This window comes from Pituophis catenifer, unplaced genomic scaffold (assembly GCF_029215685.1).
Source record: "Pituophis catenifer annectens isolate HBS135680 unplaced genomic scaffold, rPitCat1.0.hap2 SCAF_2, whole genome shotgun sequence".
NCBI lineage: Eukaryota > Metazoa > Chordata > Lepidosauria > Squamata > Colubridae > Pituophis > Pituophis catenifer.
The window spans coordinates 114,804,937-114,825,581 of NW_027256882.1; the positions used below are offsets into that span (position 1 = coordinate 114,804,937).

Sequence of the window (20,645 nt, forward strand, 5' to 3'; positions counted from 1 at the left end):
TTACTGTCTTTCATAAAGTGATCCTACCACTTCTAATAGGGAGATAAATAAAATAACTTTTATATTGTAATTGTATAAAAATGTTATTTTTTTAATACAATTACAACCTAGAGTTTGATGGAATGAGCAGGTATAAAAAATTTAACATATTAAGATTTATGGTAGTAGTAATAATAACAATATGTTACAAATCCAGGTAGTTCTCGACTTGAAACCACAATGGAGCCCATAATTTCTGTTGCTAAGCAAGACATTTGTTAAGTGGGTTTTGTCCCATTTTACGATCTGTATTGCCACAGTTGTTAAATTAATCACTGCAGTTAAGTTAGTAACACGGTTATTAAATGAATCACTCTTCCCCATTGACTTTGCTTGTCAGAAGGTCACACAAAAAGTGATCACGTGACCCTGGGACACTGCAACCGTCATAAATATGAACCAGTTGCCAAGCAGCTGAGTTTTTATCAATGACCATGGGTATGGTACAATGGTTATAAGTGGAAAAAAGGGTCATAAGTCACATTTTCCAGGGCCGTTGCAACTTCCAGTGGTCACTAAATGAATTGTTGTAAGTCAAGGATTACCTGTTCATTCCCAATGAACACTTCCATAAATTAGTAGTTTCTCCAATTTCTCCCATTTCCATAGAGAACTGCAATCCAGCAGAGCTTTTCACTAAAGGAAGGATGAATGTTTTAGTGAATTTTTCTATTCTACTTTCTGTTCTATTATGTGGAATCCCAAATTATTTGGGTTTTTTTTTTAATGCTTTGTGGGGACTGCAGGGCAATCAATTTTGCTCATAGCCATTGTGTCACCAAACAAGCAGTTCTGATTGATTGATTGATTGATTGATTGATTGATTGATTACAGAATTTTTATTCCATAGAAGGTTGATCCTGGATGTATAGTAGAGACATTTAGCTAAGAAATTATTGGACCAATAATAGCTAGATGAACTTCCATAGCTAGTTTTAACCCAATTCTAAGACAACTCCAAATCCAGTTTACTACCAAACTCCATCTCCTGGAGATGAAAAAGGCTGTAGAAATATTGGCCTGCTTCTTTATATGATTTGAGTTCTAAAATGAGAAGAAAGTTAATATTTTTTTGTTTAAAAAACTAAAACTATTTAGTTTTCGTTTAATAATAAAAAGGTGATTTCAGATTCCTAGAAAACAGCACATTGATGTAGGAAGCAGTGTGGGAGTAATTCAAATAATTATTTGAGTTTTCAAAAGCTCTTGCACTTTAGTCACAATACTATACTGGTTATTAATGTCATTTATACTTTCATAATTAAAATATAAAGATAGCATTTAAGGGTCTATGACTCTGTAGTTTTTCCTATGAATAATTTTAGATTTCATTACTTAGGTAATGCCCACACTATGTTTCTTATCCACTTTTATATGAAAACATATTTTTTTTAAAAAAACAACCATTTAACTTTGCTTATACTTTATTATTTATATTAATGTGTACTTTGGACTGTCCGTGAGTGTTTCTTTTAACAATACATTTATATATAATATATATTTATATAAACAGAAGAGACTTACCAGAAGAGTAAGGGACGTTACTATATGCCTGGGGAAAAATTTACTTCAACTTCTTTAACAGACTTGGTTTATCACTTTAAAAATAAATAAATAAAGATCTTTGCGGATTTTCTCCAAAAGAATTGTTCCTAATATGGATGATTAATCTAGGTTGTGTAATATAGAGCCACCTACTGGCTATAGGTAGTTGGTGCTATGTATTATGTTTGTCAAAGAAAGTTATTATGAGTAAGACTTTTTCCATAAAGGTCGTAACTTGCCTGTATTAATTTTTTTAAAAAAGGTATGTCTATTTGAAACATGCAGGTTCAAAGTATTATAACAATTGTTTTATTTAGTATTAATAAAGCCTTGTACCTTTACCATATCAAGTAAAGATTGACACATTATCTTTGTATGTGTGTTGTAAACAGTTTAGAAGGGAAGGAGCATCATTATTTTTAAAATTGATTAGGCTTCTGCAGACGAAGCAGAAGTACTATCAAAAGTCATTCCTGGAGAAGGCCAGAGCAAGATTTCAAAGTGGGCAGTAAGGCTTGGAGTGAATTTTGAGAGATGGCTAAGGGATAACTATCCCTTCCCAAGGACCTGGAATAGGCAGATGTTGTTGTTTAATGGTGTTATATTATTATTTTCTTTTATTCAATGGTGTCCCGGACTTGAAATGGACACCTAACATTAGAGCCATCATAAAAAAAGACACAACAAAGAATGTTCTTCCTGCGTCAACTCAGAAAGCTCAGACTGCCCAAGGAACTGCTGATACAGTTCTACAAAGGAATTATTGAGCCTGTCATTTGTATCTCAATAACTGTCTGGTTTGGCACAGCAACCAAACAGGACATGTACAGACTTCAATGGATAGTTAGGACCAGGAGTGGGTTCTACTTACCTTTACTATCGGTTCGCAATGGGAGCACACGCTTTATTAATCTTTTCTAAATTCTCTGAAACCTTTAAACAACCTGAGATTACGTATAACTTTACAAATGATTTTAAAAAGTCAATAAAACTGTTCAGTAAACAAATTACTGAATTGTGCCACAAGTTTTAAAATGGCTCATTTTCTGAAGAAAAAAAACATAGAAAACAATATTTATATAAGATTGACCTGTTTTTCTTATGATTTCATGCAATAAGAACACTTATGGAAATTGTTTAAAACTTGAATTAGCTGTAGTGTTTTTAATTTTAGATCAAAATATTATTGGTAATCTGCTTATTTACGAGAGGAAAAGGGATTCTGTTAGCCGATCCTATAAACTGAATAGTGTTCATAGTGACTTTGAAAATCCAATGAAGCCTTTGTGAATCTTTGAGAATTTGTTATATAAGAAATAAAGTATTTTCATGTTCTGTTTATTATATGCCAAAACTAGAAAACCTGGAAAATTGTGAGATGCAGTATTCTTAAGATGGACTGCCAGTGGAATGGAACATTTATAGCCTTAGAGCACAGGTGTCAAACTTGCACCATCACGTTGCCGACATTTTGTGATTTTTCCCCCCCAACACGGAGCTAGGGTGGGCGTGGCCTGCAGATAATGCATCCCACCCGCGAGCCACCAGTTTGACAGTCCTGCCTTAGAGTAAGATTTAGAAGATTCCCTGTTCAAAAACCATGGAGGCTTAGTTGGTGATTTTGGCCAGTCACTCTGTCCCAGCCCAACCTACCTCACAAACTGGGAAATAAACATTAACTCAAGTCTTGGAGATCAATGGCTTTCCAAGCATCCCTGAACTACAAATCCCTCCAATACCAGCTAACATAGCTAATGGTAAGGGATGATGGGGCCTTTGGTTTAAAACTATCTAGGGAGCCACTGGTTTCTTATTCCTTCCTTAACAAACTATTGACAGCTCAATCTTGTTCTGTTTTATCTATAAGTAATCCCACATTTATTGTAATATAAACAAGACCTGCATGCAAGCTGTTGAAAGTTTCATTTGAAATAAGAATAATTAAATTAGGCATGGGTGGGAAGTTAAGATTGCTTGCAGTGCCCTTTTTTTTTCTCCTAAAAGATAAACACATCGTAAGTGTATAACTAGATCTATTACAAAGGACAATCTCAAAATCAAATGCAAACTTATTTCTTTTTACTCAGACATAAGCACAATTGTGGTCAGATAAAGGTCTTTAGGATTGTAGGCCTAAATTTTGTATTTATTACCACATTCAATAGCTTTTCATGTTTCTTATTATAAACTTCTCTGCTCTTATTTTTTTTTAAAGAACACAGATACTGTAGCTACCATTCTTTCATTGACTAAGACATCTGTGTACCTCCCTTCCAAAAAACAACATCCACAAGAAACAAACATCACAGCCACTACTACTACCAACATCCCTCCCAAAATCCTTGAATTGTTGCTGTGGAGAGTAGGAATTAGTAAAGTTGTTTTTTTTTTTCATTCCCTAAACCTTTCTTTCTTGTATAAATAAAAAACCAAGCAAATAAATTTTGGCTAGATCCTTTGAATAACTACTGACTGGAGTCTTCCAAACAACAGCTAATTACAATTTCAGACCAACGCCTACTTCCAGTAGAAAATCTCTGATGGGAAAATTTCCCATCAATCCAAAGCAAATAAAATATGATAAATAGATAAATATATACTCTAAATAATTTGGGAGGGTGGAGTCAATCTTGTCAGTTTTAGTACAATGTGTGAATTAGCTTGAAAATGTATTTATTGATTTTTAGCTATTTAACAGCATTTTTGTGCCGCTTAATTTTACTAAACTGTCTACCATATATGGGATGCAAAAATAGGGACAATAGATGGCAGTAAGAATCGGTGTTTTCTCTATTGTTTTGGTGTTAGCTAATGACCATATGATTTTTGCACTCCATATATGATACATATGATGCAGACATTTATCAAGTGTAGACTAATTCATACTTGTTAGACAGGTGAATGAATACTCCAAAGATAAAGATTTTAAACTTAGTTTAAATTAAAATAACGATTGTCATCCTAGCTTAATTTGCACTAATAAAAAAAATGGAGGTTTGTCAAATATTCAGCCTCCGAAATAATTCTTTGCCATGTGATAAAATGGCTGACCTTTGCTCATGAATTATTCGCCACACAAATTTGTAACATTGTATATGAATCCTTGAAGACATTATATGCGAAAGAATTTTGAAACGCATGATGAAGTAGTCATAGGCGTGGTCTGCAGTGTCATAAACTGTACAAGGGGTATAATGGTTACTTTAAATCCTTGCTTCTCTATTCTCTCCCTTCAATTTTGTTTTTAAAGAGGTTGATAAAAGGATTTTAAAATTGGTTGCTAATGTCATAGATTATATTACTGCATCAACAGAGTAGAACAATTCTATACTTGTTCAGCCTTCTAACTTGACTTTCCCTTCCCTAAGGGGTCTCCGAAAACATTATACATAAGGATATGTCAAATAAGGTTGGATTCCATAAGTTATGAAATAAGGAGGCTTAGGATTCTAAATGGTTTCTAGTTTTTGCAATAATAGTACTCTGTTGGTTTTTGAATTCCTCCTTTCAGCCTTATAGGTCTGTGGAGATTCTCAGTCATCCAGGTCATGGTTGTCCCAAAGGTGCTTTTTCAAGAGGCAACTGGACTTTCTGGTTTCTCTTTGAAGATGTTTTGCTTCCCATCCAAGAAGCTTCTTCAACTCTGAATGGATGGTGGGGAATGGAAGGATTTATACTCCTTGCAGACAGCTGGTCATTTGCATCCTTTTAGGAGTTGTTAAGACCACCTGGAGGTTTATCTATGTTGTCAAGGTCACCTGAGTGGTGGAAATGGGTTAAAAGGGCTGTGTTGTAGATTGGAGATAGAATATGTCATATCCCACCCCCTGTTGAGAAAAGGCTGCTCAATTTTGACCTAGATGGCCTCTTTGACTCCTCTTTTGAACCAGCAATCCTATCTGCCAAAATGTGGACTTTACTGTCTTCAAAAAAGTGGTATTTGTCTTTTAAATGCAGATGGACTGCCGAATCTAGTTCTGATGGGTTTGTTCTCATATGTTGTGCCATGCGTTTATGAAATGGTTATTCTGTTTTCCTAATGTACAGATCTGCACATGGCTCATTGCATTATACTGCATATACCATGTTGGTCAGGTTGTGTCAGTTTATCCTAGGGGTGGGCAAGCCTTATAGGTCCTTTCATACATTTTTGGAAGAGTTGCTTGCGTTGACCAGAGTTTTAATCTCTGTTGGCTATTTGAGAATTGCAAGTAGAATCAAAGCAATCGAAAAGCAAGAGACTCGCAAAAACAGTGTCTAGGTTGTAATGATTATTATAAAATCCCAAGCCCAAGTGCCCAATGCTGCATCCTCTTGCATCTGTGCTTCTCAAGACTGGATAGTGCTTCAGCTTCTTTTCCAATACATTGAATGTCCAAGAATGTCTTCTCCAAAAGTTCAAGTTTGTTGAAACACATTGGTTAGGAAGTTTGAACCATTCCTTCAAAGATGTGTAATGTGTATCTTATAACACTTTTCAAGAACTTTTGAAGGATTTCCAAATCATACTGAGAATTACAACATATTTGGAAATGTTGAAATCAAATTTTGGGGAAGGGGACATGGAAATTTGGTAAAAGTTGAAATATACACAGTATTCATATTTCTGAGACCTGTTATGAAATACCTCAATTAATTTTATTATTTTAAGAACCTATGTTACAATACATATAATTTGACATATTCATGCAGTCATGATGCTATACTTCAACTCTGACTGAATAAGCTAGTCAGTTATTACTTCACAAATTCAATTCATTTTGAAATGTTTTAAATTTATTACAAATGAATTTATAAGCTGGAGAACTTCCAGAAATTTGAGATCTCTAAATACTTTAACGTCAGAGGTGGTATTCAGCAGGTTCTGACCAGTTCTGGAGAACCGGTAGTGGAAATTTTGAGTAGTTCAGAGAATCAGTAGTAAAAATTCTGACTGGCCCTGCCCCCATCTATTATCTGCCTCCTGAGTCCCAGCTGATTGGGAGGAAATGGGGATTTTGCAGTATCCTTCCCCTGCCACGCCCATCAAGCCACGCCCACCAAGCCATGTCCACCAAGACATGCCCACCAAGACATGCCATGCCCACCAAGCCACGGCCACAGAATCGGTAGTAAAAGTTTTAGAATCCCACCACTGTTTAACATGTAGAAAAAATGAGACTGGAGACTGAAAAAAAATACTATAACATTGTGATATCCTATGAAACTCTCAGCCCTTCAAGGTAAACCAGATGAGGAAAAACATACTGCAAAGATTTTAAAAAATGCTACTGTATTGTTGTAGGATATCATAACAGAATCTTGAAAGCCTGCCAGAATTCCCTTCTGTCCCCTCTTATACCAAAGAGAATCAAGATGGGGTTATTTTCAGTTCCCCCTCCCAATTGTTCCCCATTTCTCAGATTGATTTTATTTTGTCTTAATGGACCCTGAAGAAGTTCAAAGGCTGATGTCCCCCAAAGTGTTCAAGACCAGAAGTAAACCTAGCCCCGAGCCTTCCTTCTTACTGTAGAGAGAATCACAGTACTCCCCTTGCTCTCTTTAGGAGTATTGCATTGCTTGTCCTCTGCATGTGGGAATACAGTGCTCTGATACTATAGATCAGAGGCTTCCTATTACAAGTTAATAGAAAACATTTGGGGGAGAATGAAAGACAGCTGTATAGGAACAGGCTGTCTTATTGCATTAATTATTCTACTCTTTTCATCATATTTCATTTGCTTTAATTCCTATCCTAATATAATATTTTAAGGTAGCAAATGTGATCTTGTTTTTGAATTTCCCCCCAAATATCTTAAAATGTCATAAGAAAGCAGACGTTATAACAATCAAGGTTAAATAGGCCACACTCTAGCCTTTGTATAAAAACTGCTAAATACAGTAAATCTGTCATATTAAGGGACTGGCATTCACACCGTGGATAAGCTGCACCAATATCAACATCTTCTGGTCAGTGCTGTCATTCCCTGATGGCAGTTTGCTTTGCATCATGCTGCTGCATGCATGGCTGCAATAATAATTGGCCCTGCCAAAATTCGGAATATTTTGTGCAGCATATTAAAGACAAGACTGCATAATGTTTATATCAGCACAGGGGATTGAAAAGCATCATTTTATATTTATAGTATATTTGGGGAGGAAGGAGGAGGAGGAGGAGAGGTCATTTAGGGCACTCGGTGGGTTGCTGCTCAGTTCAAGAATTCACATTAAATCATCTGTTTAAAAAAGAAGCCCATCACCTCTGTGGGTAACGTCCAAAAGGACTCGTATTACTGTAGCAGCCTAGAGTTAATTTCTTTAGGAAACTGTGATAATGATTTATTTCTCTTTTTTTATCTTCTTTCATTTTTTCATTCTTGGGATCTATAGAAAAATAGAAGATGGTTTTGAATGTCCGAAAGTCAAGTTCCACTTAGTGTAGTTGAGCACATGAAATTATAATAAACGCTTCCTTGATTTCTTGAAATGACAGATTTATCTACAGTAATTAGGGATTTTTTTTAAAAAATATTATTTTTAAAAATCAGAAAAGGCATAATTATATATGACAATTATATAATTTTTCATATCCTAATGTAAGTTTGGCCACTTTAGTGAATGTTCTGTACTAGAAACTGCATGAGAAACTAGCATAGGTCTGCTGGTCTTCCAAATTTCTTAACAGTTTTTAATACCATTGAACGTTACTTGAGAGGACACAATTGGTGTTTTCGTTTTTAAAACTCACAGAGCTGGGCAAGATCAAGCAAGCAAGAGCTTAAAATACAGGTGAAACTCGAAAAATTAGAATATCGTGCAAAAGTTCATTTATTTCAGTAATGCAACTTAAAAGGTGAAACTAATTTATGAGATAGACTCATTACATGCAAAGCAAGATAGTTCAAGCCTTGATTTGTCAAACTTTTGATGATTATGGCTTACAGCTCATGAAAACCTCAAATTCACAATCTCAGAAAATTAGAATATTGTGAAAAGGTTCAATATTCTAGGCTCAAAGTGTCTCACTCTAATTAGCTAATTAAGCCATAACACCTGCAAAGGGTTCCTGAGCCTTTAAATGGTCTCTCAGTCTGGTTCAGTAGGAAGCACAATCATGCTGACCTGACAGTTGTGCAGAAAACCATCATTGACACCCTCGATAAGGAGGGAAAGCCTCAAAAGGTAATTGCAAGAGAAGCTGGATGTTCCCAAAGTGCTGTATCAAAGCACATTAATAGAAAGTTATGTGGAAGGGAAAAGTGTGGAAGAAAAAGATGCACAAGCAGCAGGGATGACCGCAGCCTGGAGAGGATTGTCAGGAAAGGGCTATTCAAAAGTGTTGGGGACTTTCACAAGGAGTGGACTGAGGCTGGAGTCAGTGCATCAAGAGCCACCACACACAGACGGATCCTGGACATGGGCTTCAAATGTCGTATTCCTCTTGTCAAGCCGCTCCTGAACAACAAACAACGTCAGAAACATCTTACCTGGGCTAAAGAAAAAAAGAACTGGTCTGTTGCTCAGTGGTCCAAAGTCCTCTTTTCTGATGAGAGCAACTTTTGCATCTCATTTGGAAACCAAGGACCCAGAGTCTGGAGGAAGAATGGAGAGGCACACACTGCAAGATGCTTGAAGTCCAGTGTGAAGTTTCCACAATCTGTATTGATTTGGGGAGCTGTGTCATCTGCTGGTGTTGGTCCACTGTGCTTCATTAAGTCCAGGGTCAACACAGCCGTCTACCAGAAGATTTTGGAGCACTTCATGCTTCCTTCCGCCGACGAGCTTTATGGGGACGCTGACTTCATTGTGAGCAGGACTTGGCACCTGCTCACACTGCCAAAAGTACCAAAACCTGGTTCAATGACCATGGGATTACTGTTCTTGATTGGCCAGCAAACTAGCCTGACTTGAACCCCATAGAGAATCTAGGGGGCATTGCCAAGAAAAAGATGAGAGACATGAGACTGAACAATGCAGAAGAGCTGACGGCCGCTATTGAAGCATCCTGGTCTTCCATAATACCTCAGCAGTGCCACAGGCTGATAGCATCCATGCCACGCCACACTGAGGCAGTAATTGATGCAAAAGGGGCCCAAGCCAAGTACTGAGTACATATGAATGCTTATACTTTTCAGAGGTCCGATATTGTTCTATGTACAATCCTTGTTTTATTGATTTCATGTAATATTCTAATTTTCTGAGATTGTGAATTTGAGGTTTTCATGAGCTGTAAGCCATAATCATCAAAAGTATGACAAATCAAGGCTTGAACTATCTTGCTTTGCATGTAATGAGTCTATCTCATATATTAGTTTCACCTTTTAAGTTGAATTACTGAAATAAATGAACTTTTGCATGATATTCTAATTTTTTGAGTTTCACCTGTATTTGTAGTATCTTTAATGCTAGTCTGAAGTAAATTCAGAATCTTGGAAACCATCGCAAGAATTTCTCAGCCAGTTCATCTAAATTAATTAAGGTAGAATCTCTCTGTATGCTTTGAAATTCTTCTTTCCAGATTTTTCTCCACCTGGTTAAAAATTGCTCTTAATGAGAGAAGTTGTCAACTGTCTCTCCCATTAAGTGTTTTTTTTTTTTTTTTTTAAATCAGGGCAACCTGGTCTACCCAAATATGGGATGGAGAATACTGCTTCCGCTTTTGCCTTTCAGCCCCAGTCCAGGAGCCTTCTCAGGCAGTCACTTTCATGACAAACTATTTTTGTGTTAAATTTATATTTATTGACAAAGAAATAAAGGGACACTAGTATACATTTGTTTCAAGCTATTTAGCACTCGTCAGCTAGCCATACCCTTTTAGGCTACTTACATATTAGGTAGATCTATTAATTTCTAAGCCGTGTCTCTCCCATTCTCTCACAATGGTCAGCATCTGTGTTCTCTTTCTTTTCCAACCTCTCCATAACCTCTCACAGTCTTTATAGTGTCCATTCTAGTGGGGCATGCCCAGAAGGTCTTGCTGAGAAACCACTATTCAGTTCCTTGGCTCTTAACCTACATTAATCTCTTGCTTAGAATCTTAGAATAATAAATAAGTCTCACTTTATTCTCTGTGGTTTTTAAGTTGAAGAACTGTTCGGAGTCTGGTAATGATACACAGTGTTATTTATTCAGTTGGTGTCTGCCCATCTCATGAAAAAGGTACTCTGGGCAGTGTACAATACAATTATAAAACAGTTAATATGTAAAAGCAATTATTGTTAAAAATATTTTTAAAAATCACAATTAAAGTATAAGAGAGAACAGCACGCATTAACAATGAGCCAACTCAGTACCTCACTGATCCCCTGAGGCATAATCAGATTTTCAAATTTTTATGTTCCATTTTTATTTTTAAATGTTATTAATAAATAACATTTATTTCTAGCAAATACTTGCTAGAATAGAAAAATATGATAATCATCAAATATTTACAATATTAATTTGCTTTATACCTTCCTTTCCTATTATAGCAATGTAGCCTTCATAAATGAGACTCTTTGACTCTTAGATCAGAATCCCCAACACCCAGGCCACAAACTGCTACTGGGCCGCAGCCCAATGGGAATTGGTTCATGAAAGCAGTGGGTGAGCACATGAAGCTTCATTTGCACATATGCTGGATTAGGTTGACCACACAAATCCATCCCTTGCCCCACCACCGCCATGCACCACCACCACCACCACCACCGCTCCGTGCAACTAAAACAGTTAGGGACCACTGTCTTAGACTACAGGTATGGCAGTTCCTCTATTCTACTTCTGAACCTATAGAAGGACAGAAAATGTATCAGATATGTTGATTTCTGATGTGCTTGAAAACAGAAATGTAACTCCTACTTTCTGAGTCTCTGCAAAACACAGTATGAAATCTGAGAGTGCCTCAGTTTTTCTTCAGGCTGATGAAACCCATACAGCAGTAGCAACATTAACAATAATGTGAACACATTTGTGAATTTATAATGTAGATGTTTTGATTTCAAACTGTTTTATTTGAAACAAAATCTGGAGCACTCAAAAGAAATTCCTGCTTCCTGTTAATGACATTGAAATGTTGTCTTTCTTCTGAATTCATTCACACACGGAACAAAAATATGTGCAGGGATGGAGACTTTGTGTATATGATAGTTTTCTGACCTTCATGAAGTCAAGATTCTGAACAGTAAGTGGCCTGATCTATGTGAGGATCACTCAACAGAAGACATCCCTAATCTCTTTTTGTGAGATAGACAGCCATATAAATGTGTAAGTAAATAAATAATAATATTTTTTTAAAAAAAAGACAAACATCTCTTGGAAAGAAATTGCACTAGAACACTTGTATATGAACACTCAATATATTGTAATGAGCAAATAGGTTAATTTTGGATATATGATGCATAATGCAATAAACCACATGTTTATTGGACCCATGTCCCTCCTGGTTGGTGCTGGCCTCCCGGGAGGTTACGCGAGGCTGGCTCCAGGGGATTATCAATACTTCCTTGAGTGAGGGTGTCTTGCCATCTGCCTTGAAAGAGGCAGTGGTGAGGCCCCTACTCAAGAAACCTGCTCTGGATCCGGCTGTTTTGGCTAACTACCATCCAGTCTCCAACTTTCCCTTCTTGGCGAAGGTTATTGAGAGTGTGGTGGCGTGACAGCTTCCTGGGTACCTGGATGAAGCTGTCTATCTGGATCCACTCCAGTCCGGCTTCAGGCCTGGGTACAGCATGGAAACGGCATTGGTCGCATTGGTGGATGATCTCTGGAGGGCTTGGGATAGGGGTTGCTCCTCTATCCTGGTCCTGTTAGATCTCTCAGCGGCTTTTGATACCATCGACCGTGGTATCCTGCTGCGCCGGTTGGAGGGGTTGGGAGTGGGGGGCACCATTTTGTGGTGGTTCTCCTCCTATCTCTCCAACAGGTCGCAGTCGGTGTTGGCAGGGGGGCAGAGGTCGACCCCGAGGTGCCTTGTTTGTGGGGTGCTGCAGGGTTCGGTCCTCTCGCCCCTTCTGTTCAACATTTATGTGAAGCCGCTGGGTGAGATCATCCGTGGCTTTGGAGTGGAGTTCCATCAGTACACTGATGATACTCAGCTGTACATCTCCACCCCAGGCCATCCCAACGATGCCCTTAAAGTGATGTCCTGGTGCCTGGAGGCCATGCAGATCTGGATGGGGAGTAACAGGCTTCGACTCAACCCTTCCAAGACCGAGTGGCTGTGGCTTCCGGCGTCCCGATATAGCCAGCTGGTGCCATCGCTGGCTATTGGGGGCGAGTTATTGGCCCCCACGGACAGGACTCGCAACTTGGGCGTCCTCCTGGGTGCACGGCTGTCTTTAGAAGAGCATATGACGGCCATGGCCAGGGGGGCTTTTTATCAGGTTCACCTGATTCGCCAGTTGCGTTCCTTTCTGGATCACGACTCCTTACGCACAGTTACTCAGGCACTCGTCACTTCCCACCAGGACTACTGTAATGCTCTCTACATGGGGCTCCCCTTGAGGAGCAACCGGAGGCTCCAACTGGTGCAGAATGCGGCCACGCAGGGGATTATGGGAGAGAAGGGGCGCTCCCATGTGATATCTCTCCTGCGTGAGCTGCATTGGCTTCCAGTGGTCTTCCGGGTGCACTTCAAGGTGTTGGTTACCATCTTTAAAGCGCTCCATGGCATAGGACCTGGGTATTTGCGGGACCGCCTTCTGCCGCCGATAGCCTCCCACCGACTAGTATGCTCCCACAGAGAGGGACTCCTCAGGGTGCCGTCAGCCAGGCAATGTCGGCTGGCGACCCCCAGGGGGACGGCCTTCTCTGTGGCAGCTCCTGCCCTCTGGAACGATTTGCCCCTGGAGATACGAAGGATATCGGATCTCCGGCCCTTTCACCGTGCCCTAAAAACTTTCCTCCCCCCCCTTTTTTTTAGCTTTTTAAATTGTCAATGGGTTTTAGTTTGAATGTTTTAAATTTTGGGCCAAAGTCATATAATTCTTTTAAAAATTTTAAATTTTGTATTGGTATGTGTTTTAGTTCTGGCTGTGCACCGCCTTGAGTCTACTAGGAGAAGGGCGGTATACAAATTGAATAAAATAGATAGATAGATAGATAGATAGATAGATAGATAGATAGATAGATAGATAGATAGATAGATAGAGATTCAGGAATTAAACAGACCATTCTAGATTCAGGAATTACACTCAATCCAGCCATAAAAGCCTTGGATGAGCCCTCTGTTCTTTTCCAAAAATCTGTCACTATATTGTAACTCTTGAAGTAATTAAAAGGGAAAATTTTAAAACACACACAAATTTGGTCTATTAACTTTATTTAAGTAATTATAATTATATTAAATCAAATTGTCCTTTTGCCTGCTTGGATAGATTGGTGTGCTACTCTGAGGCCAATTGTGGCCCTTACTTTGAAAAAAGTTCCACATCCCTATTGGAAAGGATTTGATTTGTTCTGAAGGGCTCTTGCTGCCCACATGAACCATTTCATCATTTGAAGAACTTCAAACTAGTCAAAAATCAGAAGCTGGAAAGAAGAGCTATTCAATAGTGGCAGACTGGCCTTTGAATTCTTTGGCTAAGTACCGTAGTTTTAAAACCTATGTTAAAGGTGCTAAACACTGATTTTATTCAGTGGTCTCTCTCTTGCTTGCCTGCAGTTATTGCTGTATTAGTTTAAAAAAAAAATTGTAAGCCACTTGGAGAAGATATGATAAAGAAAGATGGGATGTGTATACCTATATTTCCAAAAAGTTAAGATTTCCTAAGATATACTGTATAGCACTCTGTAGATTTCATTTACAGGATATGCCTTTTTAGAATGGTGTCATTAATTAAAATTTATCTTCGGTCATTGATGTTAAATTTTGCTGAGGCCAATACAAGGCTCAGTGAACATAGCAACTTTATATAAATAATCACAGAACATAAATAATATAATATAATCTTGTGTTGCAGAAGAGGAACATGTTCCCAAGTGAAGTTGCAATGGTTAGTGTCTCAGTGCTGTGCAATGTATTTTGTTCTAAGTGTAGTCTTCCTAAACCCCAGTTTATCCTCTAACAGCTGGTATCCATTTCCCACAACTGATAAGACAACAAACATACTCCTCATACAATTATTTGACAAATCAGATTTATTTGGTTCCTTGAGGTTTGTGTATAGCTGATTTGATTTCCTTTCCTAACAATTCTTTAGATAAGCCTTGCAGATATGCACATATTAATTCCTTGTGGATTGTATGCAGTTGTCTGGTTCTCCTTTCCATAATAGTAATGTGAAATTGATGGATCTGTGTATCATCCACAGATAATTGGTTTTTTTTTTTTTTTTATAAATAATAGCTTTGTTCACAAACTTTATGCTTTCAGTTGAATCTAAGCCATGACAATGTGTTTTCCTGCCATACCAACCTTTGTTAGACTATTATTTATTAGCTATGGGTGTAGAGAAATAAATTCATTGGGTTCATATTCTAACATGGTTGTACAATTGGGGTATTTCAAAATAAAATATAGTTGTGTCCTTTATCTGCACTTCTCTAAGTGTTCTGATGCTCCTTGTGAATACCCCCAAAATATTCATAAATGTATATCTGGGGAAACATATTGAAAGAAAAATGACATTCATTCAAGAAGGATTCTTAGAAAAGACATGTATGAAAACACAGTGTGTGTGTGCGTATGTGTGTGCTTGTGTATAAGTGATAAAGTGCATAGAGGAAGAATGGTGTAGTTCAAGTAATTTTTTTTTTAATTATGAATTGTTCTAGCAATAGAGTGGAATGAACTTTAGGATAGAAAAAATGTGTAATTGAACAAAATTGAACTTGATAGATTCACTATCTTTGATCTTCATTGGACAGAACCCAAAGGTAACTTATATTTAACTAAATAAGGACAAATTGTTACCAGTTTCTGATTTTAAATTACACATGGGAGGTGGTAGGAAGAGAGGAAATATTTGCTTTAAAAAACCTATATGTACCTTTTTGTAAGGAAAGTAATCCAGAAATATTTATTTTTTTAAACACGTAAAACAAATTTAAACCCCAAAAAGAGACAATTAAAACTATAACTAATTGGTCCGATCATTCGTTAGAGATGTGAGTAGCTGCTGACTTTTTGCTCCAACTAAAGATTTAGATTTAACTACAGAAGACCATTGCTTGACATTTTGAAGAAGAACCATTACTAGTTATTATAATATATTGCCCATACTGTCAGGCGCAAGGAACGAGGAACAGGAGTTTGGTGCAAAGCACTTAAAGTTTATTACATGCTACTTATACATAAGAATCTGATCTACTAACAGTCAAGGCAAATTGGCGCTAGATAAAAGTTAACGGCAGGACTTAGGTCCCTTGGGACTGCACAAAGATTCCAAATTGATGGTGCATTTGAACCTGTCCTTGGGCTCTACATGGTCATCAGTTTTAACTTGATGTTCTAGAGATGTAACTGTTTGGAATGCCAATATTAAAGTAAGATGGAGTCAGATCAAGTCAAATGAAAAAGTCAGAAGGAATTAGTTATTTTTTCCCTCCATTTTTAATATGGGGTGATCTAGGACACGGTCAGCTAAACTAAGTGAGAGGTTCTCTGTCATGATCTCTTAATCTGGGTAAATCTCTAACAGAAAATATGTGTTCTTCTACAAGTAAATTGGGAAATGCAGCTGGGACAAATTTAGAAATATGTTAATAGTGTTTGTTCAAATCCCCAAAGGTTAAGCTATTGTGAAGGAAAGAGAGGGAATATAAGCTTGTGCAAGACCACACAGATTTCCCATAAAAAGAAACTGTCCTTCCCAGATCTTCTGAACCTCTGAGTTATATCCTATAAAAGATCCCACAGAGGTTCAGGTTTAGGAAAACTTTCAGTTACAAACACTTGAATTAAAATAATTCCAGCTGAAGCAACAAGACACATACCCTTGAGACTTGTATCCCTAAATTTAATATTCACAGTGCACTCCCTGGCTAAAAAGCACACCAATTATAATTTTAAGAGTGTCAAGTTAAAAAAGTACAAAGCAAGAAGGGAAATCCTAGGAAGGCTACCCAGAGGTTATATACAAAAAAGGAGGAAGCCATGTTTAAAGGTAACCTCACAGAAGAAGTCAGCTGTTTTATGAACTGTCACTTCAGTTTTTTTAAAAAAAGGTTGGCAGTTGAAGTTTTTTCTGGTTTTGTGTGCTAGTTTTCTTTCTGCTTAAAAAAAATGCCAGGCAAAAGTTCTGTTCACAGTATTGTAATATCATATAATTTTTAAGAATGGATTAAGGCATTCTACAGAAAGGATTTCTTCATGATTGTGTGTGAGAGGGGAAGAAGGGTCTGTTTGTACTACACACTTTGGGGCACAATACATAAACATATTGGTCATCTTACAGAAAGGAAGGAAGCAAATAGAAACCACCATAGAAATCTGTTAAGCCATGTCCAATCCTTCCCCCATTATCATTGTCATCAATGGCCCTGTAGGACAGATTTTTTTCCTGTGCTAGTTACTTGTGAAATGTGATTTATATTTTTTATTTACAATTGTGTTTCAAGGATGTCAAGGATTCTAACAGTTTCATGAAGAACTATTGTAGCTATTAGATTTGGAACCCTTCACAGCTTGCACTTGATCAGGAGATGAAGCTGAGTCCAGAGGGATCTATCTATCTATCTATCTATCTATCTATCTATCTATCTATCTATCTATCTATCTATCTATTAGTTCAATTTATATGCCTCCTTTCTCCGGTGGCACACTGGTGGTGTGGTAGTCCTAATCCCAAACAATTCCTTCTGCTGCTGTATCTACAGCAGAAGGAATTGATTAGGAATACTCATGCCTTAATTGTTACTTAACTAAACTATTGCAATGTGCTTTACATGGATCTGTCCTAAAGAACACTTGGAAGCTGCAACTGGCCCAGAATGTGGGAGCCCACATGCTTCCTAACTCTCAGCAACCCATAACATTGATTCTGCAGACCTTACACTAGTTATTGATTTCTGTTTCAAATTTAAGGAGATAGCATTGACTTATTAAATCTTTTATGGCTTAGCACCTGGGTACCTACAGAACCATCTGCTCCAACTTCTACCAAGGAACAAATTATTTACAATCCCACCTTTTCTAGAAGTTTGGGGTGAATGCTGAAGTTGGAAAGCACTTCCCTTCTTGTTGGATTTCTGGAAGATGTTAAAAACTAAGTTGTATCAGAAGCCCTTTTCTTAAGTTTATGCCTGATACCTCTTTCTTTGTTACTGTTTTTAGCTTTATGTGTGATTTAATGCACCACGGTGGCACAGTGGTTAGAATGCTACTTCTGCTGATCACTGATCAAACTGATGCCAGCAGTTTGGCAGTTTTGGTCTCACCGGCTCAAGTTTGACTCAGCCTTCCATCCTTCCGAGGATGGTAAAATGAGGACCCAGATTGTTGGGGGCAATATGCTGACTCTAAACCACTTAGAGAGGGCTATAAAAAGCACTGTGAAGTGGCATATAAATCTAAGTACTATTGCTATTGCTATTATTGAGAATCAGTTTGTGTACTGGCTGTAGTTAAAGGGACAAGCTAGAAACTGGGAGTTATGTGTTGTAGTGCCAACTAACTAACCATCTGGATGACTTGGAGATGGGTTACTCTCTCTAGTCCCTAGGAAAAGGGCAATGAAAAACCATTTCTGAAAATCTTGTCCAGCAAAGTGCAGGGACTTGTTCAGGCAGTTACCACTGAAAGCCAGTTTGATTGTAGCTGGCCATTTATGTGACAAATATATAAATAAATTAATATCTCAGATATTTGATATTCATTTTAAGTAAGTGATGGGTTGATAGTATAGAAATTAAGAGGCAATGTTCAGCTAATCTGCTGGGTGCTATTTTTATTGTTATGAGAAGATATGATAACCATTTGAAAACCTTTGTCCTGCAAGTCAAATACATTTGTGTTTGATAAAATAGTTAGTGGTTCATATATGCTTCAAATTGAGATTAGTTAATGAGAGTTTTCTACTCATACATTCTCATTGCTGCAAATTTATAAAAACTATCCGTAAACATCCTGTGCTCTTGACAGGATTTAAATTTAAATCATAATTTAAATCATGATTTAAATCACTAGTAAAAAGGCTTGATTTAAATCAACTCGATTTAAATCATAATTTTAAAAGAGCAACTGTCATCTCTGTCCCACAGCAGTTCCTCCTCTGACCTGCTGTTGACTCACCGACAGTCCCAATTTTGCAGAATATAGAGCCTCATGCTACATAACTAAGCTCCATTTCATGTTGAATAAACTAAATTATTAATGTATCTTAAATAGAAAACTATCTTTAGATATATTTTTACTCCAAAAGCATTTTATTAAAATAAATTTGATAAAAATCAAAAAAATCCGATATAATCGAAAAATCCAATTTAAATTAAAAAAAAATCTGATTTAAATAAAAAAATCCGATTTTTTTTTTAAATAGATTTTTATCCACCTTGGCTCTTGAGCCCATCCAGTCTTTTGTTATATAGGCATGTGGAAAAACAATTTATTAAAGTGTTCATTTAATTTATACTTGGTTAATTCCAACAATAAAGGCAACACCAATACAAATTTGCAAGGTAAAACATGTAACAAAATTAATACAATTAAAATCAAAACCAAAATTAAAATTTGTCATTAAAGCTTTCCAAAAAAAAAGCCCACCCTGCCACATGTTCATAAATTGTTTCAACTCCTACCCTCAAAACGATGCTATAGAGCATTGCATACCAGAACAACTAGACACAAGAACACTTTTTTCACGAATGTTATCCCTTTGCTAAACAAATAATTCCCTCAACACTGTCAAACTAGTTATTAAGTTTGCATTACTATTAATCTTGACATCGTTCCTATCACCTATCTCCTCCCACTTATGACTGTATGACAGTAACCTTGTTGCTGGTATCCTTATGATTTATATTGACTGTTTCTTAATATGATTTGATTGCTTATTTGTTCCCTATGATTTGACTATCATTAAGTGTTGTACCTTATGATTCTTGATGAATGTATCTTTTCTTTTATGTACACTGAGAGCATATGCACCAAGACAAATTCCTTGTGTGTTCAATCATACTTGGCCAATAAAGAATTCTAATTCTATTCTATTCTATTCTATTCTATTCTATTCTATTCTATTCTATTCTATTCTATTCTATTCTATTCTATTCTATTCTATTCTATTCTGTTCTTCTGAAAGTCATTCAGAGATCCAAGCAAAAGTCCTTCTTCCCCCATTCAGCTTCTGGTGTAACTCATCTACCAAGGCAACCAAAGAAGACTCAGCACCATATCCAAGAGGAAGCCCCGTTTGAAATAAGTCTAGAAAATTATTTTTATCCAAATGTACTTAAAGCTGCAAGACTACTACTTTGTCTATTATTTTTCCCAAGGGTAGAATATTTGAGACTGGCCTGTAACCAGAAATACTTTCCAATTCAAGGTTTTCTTATAATTGTCTTCTCTAAGCATGGATAAATATAGTCCATGATAGCAGCCTCAACTTGGCTAATTTACTTCTATGGTTGCCAGTCTAAAAGGAATTATAGGATCAGTTAGCTAATATTGAATTTGTTATTAAATTACAATCTTCAACACATCTTTACAAGGAATGTTTCTTTTAGCATGCAATGCAAACCAAACTATGGGAGACAAGTCTTCTATGAAGGCAAATGCATAATTCCTACCTCCGGTTCAGGAAAGTATTGCCATACTAATGAGCCAGTGGTAGTATTGGATACTACTCTGTGATGCTTTGTCATCCAAAATTATGGTACTTATGAAAAATGGCACATATTGCATATTTTAACAGCAAAATGGCTCTTTTAATTGTGCTCACTTAATAGAGTTTGTTGATCTAATCCAACCCAGCTGTTCTAAAACAGTTGCTAATAATGCTTCTATCATCACAAAAACTTGCCCTATTCTACTTGTTTTTTGTATCTCTTTCCCTTAGGACAGTCTGTGCATATTGTCTTAATTAACAGCTTGATTACAGCTGTGACTTTTCAATTCCCCCATCGGCCCTTCTTCTTTATTTTCAGTTGGGTTCATCCTCCATCAG

The 20,645-nt window shown here is 37.0% G+C and overlaps 1 protein-coding gene across 1 annotated transcript in view; it reads left to right on the forward strand.

Moving 5' to 3' along the window:
* Positions 1–20,645, forward strand: part of SLIT3 (slit guidance ligand 3) — a 502,670-nt gene that overhangs the window by 188,940 nt on the left and 293,085 nt on the right. The gene's annotated exons all lie outside the window — the stretch shown is intronic.